Below are 9,146 nucleotides of genomic sequence, written 5' to 3' on the forward strand. Positions count from 1 at the left end.
TATAAAGGTGTACATAGAAAGTGTCTTCTCATCCCATTCTTCTTGCTTCAGTTTCCCATCCACTTCTTTACTTCCCGTAGCTAATTATATTGATGGATTCTTGTGTGTCCTTCCTATGAAAATACAAATGTCAACTAATATGTGTTCTCATTTTGATACTTTTCTTACATAAATATTAAATATCATAAACATTGTTTCGTACTTTCATTTATTTATCCAATGTATCTTGAATTATTTGTTTAAACGAGTGAACACAGAGCTTCCTTATTAGTACAGACAGATATAGACAGGTAAATGTGTCTTATGCACATTATCTTGAGTGGAGAGCTATAAGCCTCTATAAAACTACCAGTTAGGTCAAGATACAGAATATTAATAGCACTACAGAAGCCTCTTTCATATTTCATCTAGTTAATATCTCCCTGTGCTTGGTTGTGTCCAACTCTTTGCAATCCCATGGAATGTAGCCACCAGGCTCCTTTGTCCATGGAATTTTGCAGGCAAGAATACTGGAGTCGGGTGCCATTTCCTTCTCCAGAGGATCTTCCCCAAACAGGGATCGAACCCACATCTCTTGTGTCTCCTGCATTGGCAGGTGGGTTCTTTATCACTAGTGCTATCTGGGAAGCAAATATCCCCTGGATAACCACTAGTCTGACTTTATCGTCAAAGAAATGTCTTCACTGTTGTGACATTCATATAAATGAAATCATAAATCAGGTATCTTTATGTCATTATACAGGTAAGACACACTCAACTTGTTATTGTTTACATTCTAAGGAAGTAGTTTATCCTTTTTCATTGTCTTATAGCATTCATGTCTGTATGCATTCTATTGTGGGTGGTAATTTGGACATCTCTAGTTTTCCTCTATAAAAAACAGCACTTCTATAAATATTGTTAGTTTCTTATACTGCATAAATGTATGAATGGATGGATGGGGGGTTTATAACTCAGAGGTGAATTATTGGCTTATACAGAAGGCTTCCCTGGTGGCTCAGATGGTAAAGAATCTGCCTGCAATGCAGGAGACCTGGGTTCAATCCCTGAGTCAGGAAGATCCCCTGGAGGGCACGACAACCCACTCCAGTATTCTTGCCTGGAGAATTCCATGGACAGAAGAGCCTGGGGAGCTATAGTCCATGGGGTCGCAAAGAGTCAGACACAACTGAGCGACTGTCACACACACAGTAGGTGAATCTACGTTTTTGGTAGATAATTCCAAATGGTTTTCTAACTGGTAACAATTTGCTTTCCAACAACAGAGTGCACAAGTTCTAGCTTCTCCAAATCCTTGGCTTATACTTGCTATTGTCATTTTGTTAATTTTAACTTCTAGGGCCTTTGTTGTCATACATTGTTACTCTTATACTTTGGATTTCTCTGGTGCCCAATGAAGTTGAGAACTTTTAATATATTTACTGATCATTTGGAAATCTTATTTTATGTAAAACTTGCTTAAACTTTGTGGACCTTTGTAAAAGAGATTTTTTTTTTTTCCTCTCTCATTTTTTTTAAGGAATACCTTTCGCTCCACGTAGATATATTTTTGAGTTTTCATATTTTCTTTGTTTCCAAGTTTTGCTGAGCATACAAGAGTTTGGATCTTTTCAGTTTGTTCATTTATGTTGTCCTCTTTGTTGTTCCATGTCGTTTACAAGAAGTGTCCAACTCTTTGCGACCCCATGGAGTGTACCGTCCATGGAATTCTCCAGGCCAGAATACTGGAGTGGGTAGCCTTTCCCTTCTTCAGGGGATCTTTCCAACCCAGCAATCAAACCCAGGTCTCCCACATTGCAGGCGGATTCTTTACCCACTGAGCCACAAGGTGAGCCCAAGAACACTGGAGTGGGTAGCCTATCCCTTCTCCAGCCGATCTTCCCGACCCAGGAATGGAATTTGGATCTCCTGGATTGCAGGCCTATTCTTTACCAACTAAGCTATCAGGGAAGCCCTGATACAATGCATAGACTATTGTAATTATAATCATTTGTTTCTTTTCAAACTAAGTTTCTTTTGGCATGGATGAGGAAGTTATACAAACTGTTTTGAGAGATGAAAAATTTTTCATTTGTAACAGTTACTTTCTATAATTCTGAGGATGGTTAAACAAAGGTTTTCCAGTTGGTCATTTTGGATGAAAGTTGGGTGCCTACATTTCAGATCTCTGGAAATAATGTCAACTTTTAATCTCATTATAAGTCATAAAAATATTTTAAAGAAATCAAAAAGTCATGATTCATATTATTAACACCCTCAGCTTTACAACTCTACCTTTGATGTAAAGCAGTCTTTAGTTCTTGGTTCAAAGGAGTCTTTGCTTGAAATCGATGATAAATCCCATTCACATTCCATTTTATTCAGTTCCTTTAGAGCTTATAACCCTTTGTCTAGTGAGAGGAAAACTTATCTTATGTATGCCTAAAATGACTTAGTCAGACCACTTACCTCTGTAAAGTTGTTAAAAATGAAATTGCTGAAAATGACTTTAATCCATGTTGATATCAATCCTAAAATTTGATATTATAAATCTAGTTACAGCATATCTTTTCATCCTTAACTACAAACTTTTAGGCTGTTGAGTGAGAATTGTCAAATGTTGTTTGTTTCATTGGTTATTTCTATTACTTTTTGCTACAACATTATGCTCAAACTGAATAAAAATAAAGCATATTTAGTGTGGTGGTTGTTTAGAACACATTTTAGCAAATAACATAGTCTGTGCTTTACGTTTTGTGTGAACCAGCAGAAATAGCACATTTTACATAAAATGGAATATATATTATAGAAAATAGGACCACAACATAGTTACATTTTCTGTAATTTAATTTCAGTGGTACCACCTTTAGGCAAGTAATGAGCAGTCTTTTGAAATAGAGAAAAACATCTTGAAACTGACTGAAAGATTTTTATTCTTTGGTTACCAGGCCAAATTTTGGGACATAAAGATACTTCTCATGTATCTGACGGAATAAAACTCTAACTATATTAAAATAAAGAATCATACTCGTTTCATAGCAGATTGACAATACAATATATCAGTAATTATTCATAGTCAAGAGGATCAAGATACTAGCTGATAGTTAATGAGGAGATAGTTCCTTTTACAAATGAAACATTAATTTGATAATGACAGGAATAAGTAACTTCATCTTTCAGAAATGATTGGTTATATTAAATTTTTTAAGTGTATGTTTAAGAAACTTGCTTATTATGTATTTCTTACTTATAATATTGATTTGAAAAACAGTAAAGTCATTATGAATAGCTTTAAGTGCATAGGGAAAAAATATTGTGATTACATAAATTTTGAACTTGAAGAGATAAACCAGTAATTTGACAAGCACTGTAACTAAATTTCAGAGCAATTTATTGACTTGCCTAAAATCACAAGCTTGTTCCAAGCAGAACTGAAATGTGAAAAAAAAAAATGTGATGTGATTTTTTAATAGTGTAGTTAGAACAATGAAAATCATGGGATCCACCTAACTTTGGTGTCCACAATCAGTTCAGTTCAGTTTAGTCACTCAGTCGTGTCCAACTCTTCGCAACCCATGAACCGCAGCATGCCAGGCCTCCCTGTCCATCACCAACTTCTGGAGTCCACCCAAACCCATGCCGTTGAGTCAGTGATGTGATGCAACCATCTCATCCTCTGTTGTCCCCTTCTTCTCCTGCCCTCAACATTCCCAGCATCAGGGTCTTTCCCAGTGAGACAGGTCTTCACATCAGGTAGCCAAAGTACTGGAGTTTCAGCTTCAAATCAGTCCTTCCAAAGAACACCCAAGACTGACCTCCTTTAGGATGGACTGGTTGGATCTCCTTGCAGTCCAAGGGACTCTCAAGAGTCTTCTCCAACACCACAGTTCAAAAGCATCAATTCTTTAGTGCTCAGCTTTCTTTATATTCCAACTCTCACATCCATACATGACCACTGGAAAAACCATAGCCTTGACTAGACAGACCTTTGTTGACAAAGTAATGTCTCTGCTTTTTAATATGGTGTCTAGGTTGGTCATAACTTTCCTTCCAAGGAGTAAGTGTCTTTTAGTTTCATGGCTGCAATCACCATCTGCAGTGATTTCAGTTCAGTTCAGTTCAGTTGTTTAGTCGTGTTCAACTCTTTGCAACCCATGAATTGCAGCACGCCAGGCCTCCCTGTCCATCACCAACTCCTGGAGTTCACTCAGACTCACGTCCATAGAGTCAGTGATGCCATCCAGCCATCTCATCCTCGGTCCACCCCTTCTCCTCCTGCCCCCAATCCCTCCCAGCATCAGAGTCTTTTCCAATGAGTCAACTCTTCACATGAGGTGGCCAAGGTACTGGAGTTTCAGCTTTAGCGTCATTCCTTCCAAAGAAATCCCAGGGCTGATCTCCTTTAGAATGGACTGGTTAGATCTCCTTGCAGTCCAAAGGATTCTCAAGAGTCTTCTCCAACACCACAGTTCAAAAACATCAATTCTTCAGCGCTCAACTTTCTTCACAGCCCAACTCTCACATCCATACATGACCACTGGAAAAACCATAGCCTTGACTAGACGGACCTTTGTTGACAAAGTAATGTCTCTGCTTTTCAATACGCTATCTAGGTTGGTCATAACTTTCCTTCCAAGGAGTAAGTGTCTTTTAATTTCATGGCTGCAGTCACCATCTGCAGTGATTTTGGAGCCCAAAAAGATAAAGTCTGACACTATTTCCACATCTATTTCCCATGAAGTGATGGGACCAGATGCCATGATCTTAGTTTTCTGAGTGTTGAGCTTTAAACCAATTTTTTCACTCTCTTCTTTCACTTTCATCAAGAGGCTCTTTAGTTCTTCTTCACCTTCTGCCATAAGGGTGGTGTCACCTGCATATCTGAGGTTATTGATATTTCTCCCAGCAATCTTGATTCCAGCTTGTGCTTCTTCCAGCCCAGCATTTCTCATGATGTACTCTACATATAAGTTAAATAAGCCTTGACAATATACAGCCTTTTCCTATTTGGAACCAGTCTGTTGTTCCATGTCCAGTTCTAACTGTTGCTTCCTGACCTGCATACAGATTTCTCAAGAGGCAGGTCAGGTGGTCTGGTATTCCCATCTCTTTCAGAATTTTCCACAGTTTATTGTGATCCACACAGTGAAAGGCTTTGGCATAGTCAATAAAGCAGAAATAGATGTTTTTCTGGAACTCTCTTGCATTTTCCATGATCCAGCGGATGTTGGCAATTTGATCTCTGGTTCCTCTGCCTTTTCTAAAACCAGCTTGAACATCTGGAAGTGCACGGTTCACGTATTGCTGAAGCCTGGCTTGGAGACTTTTGAGCATTACTTTACTAGTGTGTAAGATGAGTGCAATTGTGCGGTAGTTTGAGCATTCTTTGGCATTGCCTTTCTTTGGGATTGGAATGAAAACTGACCTTTTCCAGTCCTGTGGCCACTGCTGAGTTTTCCAAATTCACTGGCACATTGAGTGCAGCCCTTTCACAGCATCATCTTTCAGGATTTGGAATAGCTCAACTGGAATTCCATCACCTCCACTAGCTTTGTTCGTAGTGATGCTTCCTAAGGCCCACCTGACTTCACATTCCAGGATGTCTGGCTCTAGGTGAATGATCACATTATGTTTAAGATGTCCACTGCTGGGAATTCTCTGGCAGTACACTGTTTAGGACTTGGAACTTTCACTGCTACGGCCCATTTGATCCCTGCTTGGGGAACTAAGATCATGCAAGCCTTATGGAGTGGCCAAAAATAAATAAATAGATAAATAAAACATTAAGATGTCCACTGCTTTCTAAAATTTCTTCAGTTTCTTCTGTTATATATACTGTTCCCTTCTGTTAATTAAATATGTTCTTTATTATACACTTGAAGACAAGGACCCCTGTAGAGTTCTTTATTGGCCGCAATTGTGCATTTTTCTTAAACAATATTTCAAATAGGAGCCCTCAGCCTAGCAGTATTTTGCAGTAGACAGAGTGAGAGGATGATGGCCATGCCTATCTAATAATCCACTTTGGATGAAACTTTGTTTCACTGAAACTATTTCTGAAATCAGGTCAGGTACATCAACATTTGGAAGGTACATATTATTTTATTTTTAATTTTTTTGCAGCTTTCTTTTTTTCAATTGTTATTTTATATTGAAGTATAGTTAATTAATGTTAGTTTCATGTGTACAGCAAAGTGATTCAGTTATACATAAACATTTATCTATTTTTTTCAAATTCTTTTTCCAATTAGATTATTACAGAATATTTAGCAGAGTTCCCTGTGCTATACAGTAGGTCCATGTTGGTTACCTGTTTTAAATATAATAATGTGTATATGTTATACCCAAGCTCACCATTTTTTCTTCCCTCCCACCGTTCTCCTTTGGTAACCCTAAGTTTATTTTCTCAGTCTGTGTATCTGTTTCTGTTTTGTAAATAAGTTTATTCGTATCATTTTTTCTTCGATTCCTCATATAAGGGATATCATATGATATTTGTCTTTCTCTGTCTGACTTACATCACTTAGTATGATAATCTCCAGGTTCATCCATGTTGCTGCAACTTGCATTATTTCATTCTTTCTAATGGCTGAGTAATATTCTAATATTCCACTGTGTGTGTATATATATATACACACACACACACACACATATAAACATATCTTCTTTATCCATTCATCTGTTGATGGACATTTAGTTAGCTTCCATGTCCTGGCTATTGTAAACAGAGCTGCAGTGAACACTATCCTCTTTAACCAAGCTTTTCTCTGGATATATTCTGCGGAGTGGGATTGCTGGATTACATGGTAGCTCCATATGTAGTTTTTTAAGGAACTTCCATACTGTTCTCCATAGTGGGCATATCAGTTGACATTCCCACCAACATTGTAGGAGAGTTCCCTTTTCTCCATACCCTCTCCAGCATTTATTGTTTGTAGACTTTTTGATTATGGCCACTCAGACCAGTGTGGGGTGATAGCTTATTGTAGTTTTAATTTGAAGTTCTACACTAATTAGCAATGCTGAGAATCTTTTCATGTGCCTCTTGGACATCTGTATGTCTTCTTTGGAGTCATGTCTATTTAGGTCTTCTGCCCATTTTTGATTGGGTTGTTTATCTTTTATATATATATATATATATTGGAGATTAATCCCTCAGTTGGTCACATCATTTCCAAATATTTTCTCCCATTTTGTAAGTTGTCTTTTCATTTTGTTTACGGTTTATGGTTTCCTTGTTGTGCAAAATTTTTGAGTTTAATTAGGTCCTGTTTATTGACTTTTGTTTGTATTTCCATTACTCTAGGAGATGGATCCAAAAGAATATTGCTTTGATTTTTGTCAGAGTGTTCTGCCTGTTTTCATCTGAGAGTTTATGGTTTTGATTAATTCTGAAAATTTTAGTCATTAGTTTCTCAAATATTTTACTGCTGTTCATTATTCTAAGACTCAGTCACAGATACGTTAGACCGCTTGATTTTGTCTCCAACATCACTGCAGCTCTGCTCGTCACTTTTAGGTCTTTTTCTTACTATGCTTCCATTCGGAATTTTTCTATTGCTGTGCTTAAAATTCACTCATCTTTTCATCAACAATATGTAATGTGCTGATAAGTGCACAGTGATATGTCATTTCACATATTTTATAATTCTTCTTTAAGTGTTCCTTTTTATTGTTTTTTATATTTCACACTTTCTTTATCATTATACTAATTTTTTTAACCCTGTAGTATATTTAGGATAGCTAGTTTAAAGTCCTTTTCTGCTAATTCCATAATTTCTGTCATTTCTGGATCTTTATCCATTGACTGATCTTCTGATATGGGACACATTTTTCTGATTCTTTGCATGTCTAATAAATTTAAATAATGCTGGTTATTTTTTCACATTGTTGAGTTCTAGAAATTTTGCCTTCCTTTAAAGGGTGTTCATTTTTTTGTGTGGAAATCAATCAAGTTATTTATGGATCAGCTTTTCCCCTTAAAGCTTATTCTTAACTTTCATTATCCATTATTTTAGTCTTCTGCTGTGTGTAGTCCCTACTAAATGTCCTTGGTGCTTAGTGAGGGGTCTCCATTCTAGCTGGTCAGAATGCAGTGAGAATGCTTAAGGAACTGCTCAGGTTTACATGGCCCTAGGTGTTATTTACCCTGAATTATGGAAGCCCATTTAGATGGGGAAACAGTGGCTGACTTTATTTTTGGGGGGCTCCTAAATCACTGCAGATGATGATTGCAGCCATGACATTTACTCCTTGGAAGGAAAGTTATGACCAACCTAGACACCATATTAAAAAGCAGAGACATTACTTTGCCAACAAAGGTCCATCTCATCAAGGCTATGGTTTTTCCAGTGGTCATGTATGGATGTGAAAGTTGGACTATAAAGAAAGCTGAGCGCAGAATTGATGCTTTTGGAGAAGACTCTTGAGAGTCCCTTGGACTGCAAGGAGATCCAACCAGTCCATCCTAAAGGAGATCAGTCCTGGGTGTTCATTGGAAGGACTGATGTTGAAGCTGAAACTCCAATACTTTAGCCACCTGATGCGAAGAGCTGACTCACTGGAAAAGACCCTGATGCTGGTAAAGATTGAAGGCAGGAGGAGAAGGGGATGACAGAGGATGAGATGGTTGGATGGCATCACCGACTGACTCAATGGACATGGGTTTGGGTGGACTCCAGGAGTTGGTGATGGACAGGGAGGCCTGGTGTGCTATGGTCCATGGGGTTGTGAAGAGTAGGACATGAATGAGCAACTGAACTGAACTGATTTAGATAAGTATACATCACTATTCATCAACTGACTTCATACATATTTATTGTAATTCTTTTTCTTTGTACTCATCTTCTCTGACAATCTACTCTGCAAAGTCCTGTCATTTCAGTCCAAACTTAACCTGTTCTCTTAGTGCAGCAAGCCTGCCATGTTCTGCTTGGGTTCCCCTTCATTCACCATTGTTCACAAAAAATTCCTCCAGACAGAATAATGTGGTGATCACTGTTCTTATATCATTTGCTTTCTTCCTGTCATGAATCAGTGTTCTGCTAAGCTTGTTCTCCAATTTCCAAAGACAGTTACACTGTATGGTTACTCCAATATGTTTGAAAATGGAAATACCAAAACCCCATTGACATTTTTTATAGAATATCTATTTAGACCACCAGCCC

Source organism: Bos taurus, chromosome 9 (genome assembly GCF_002263795.3).
Source record: "Bos taurus isolate L1 Dominette 01449 registration number 42190680 breed Hereford chromosome 9, ARS-UCD2.0, whole genome shotgun sequence".
Lineage (NCBI taxonomy): Eukaryota > Metazoa > Chordata > Mammalia > Artiodactyla > Bovidae > Bos > Bos taurus.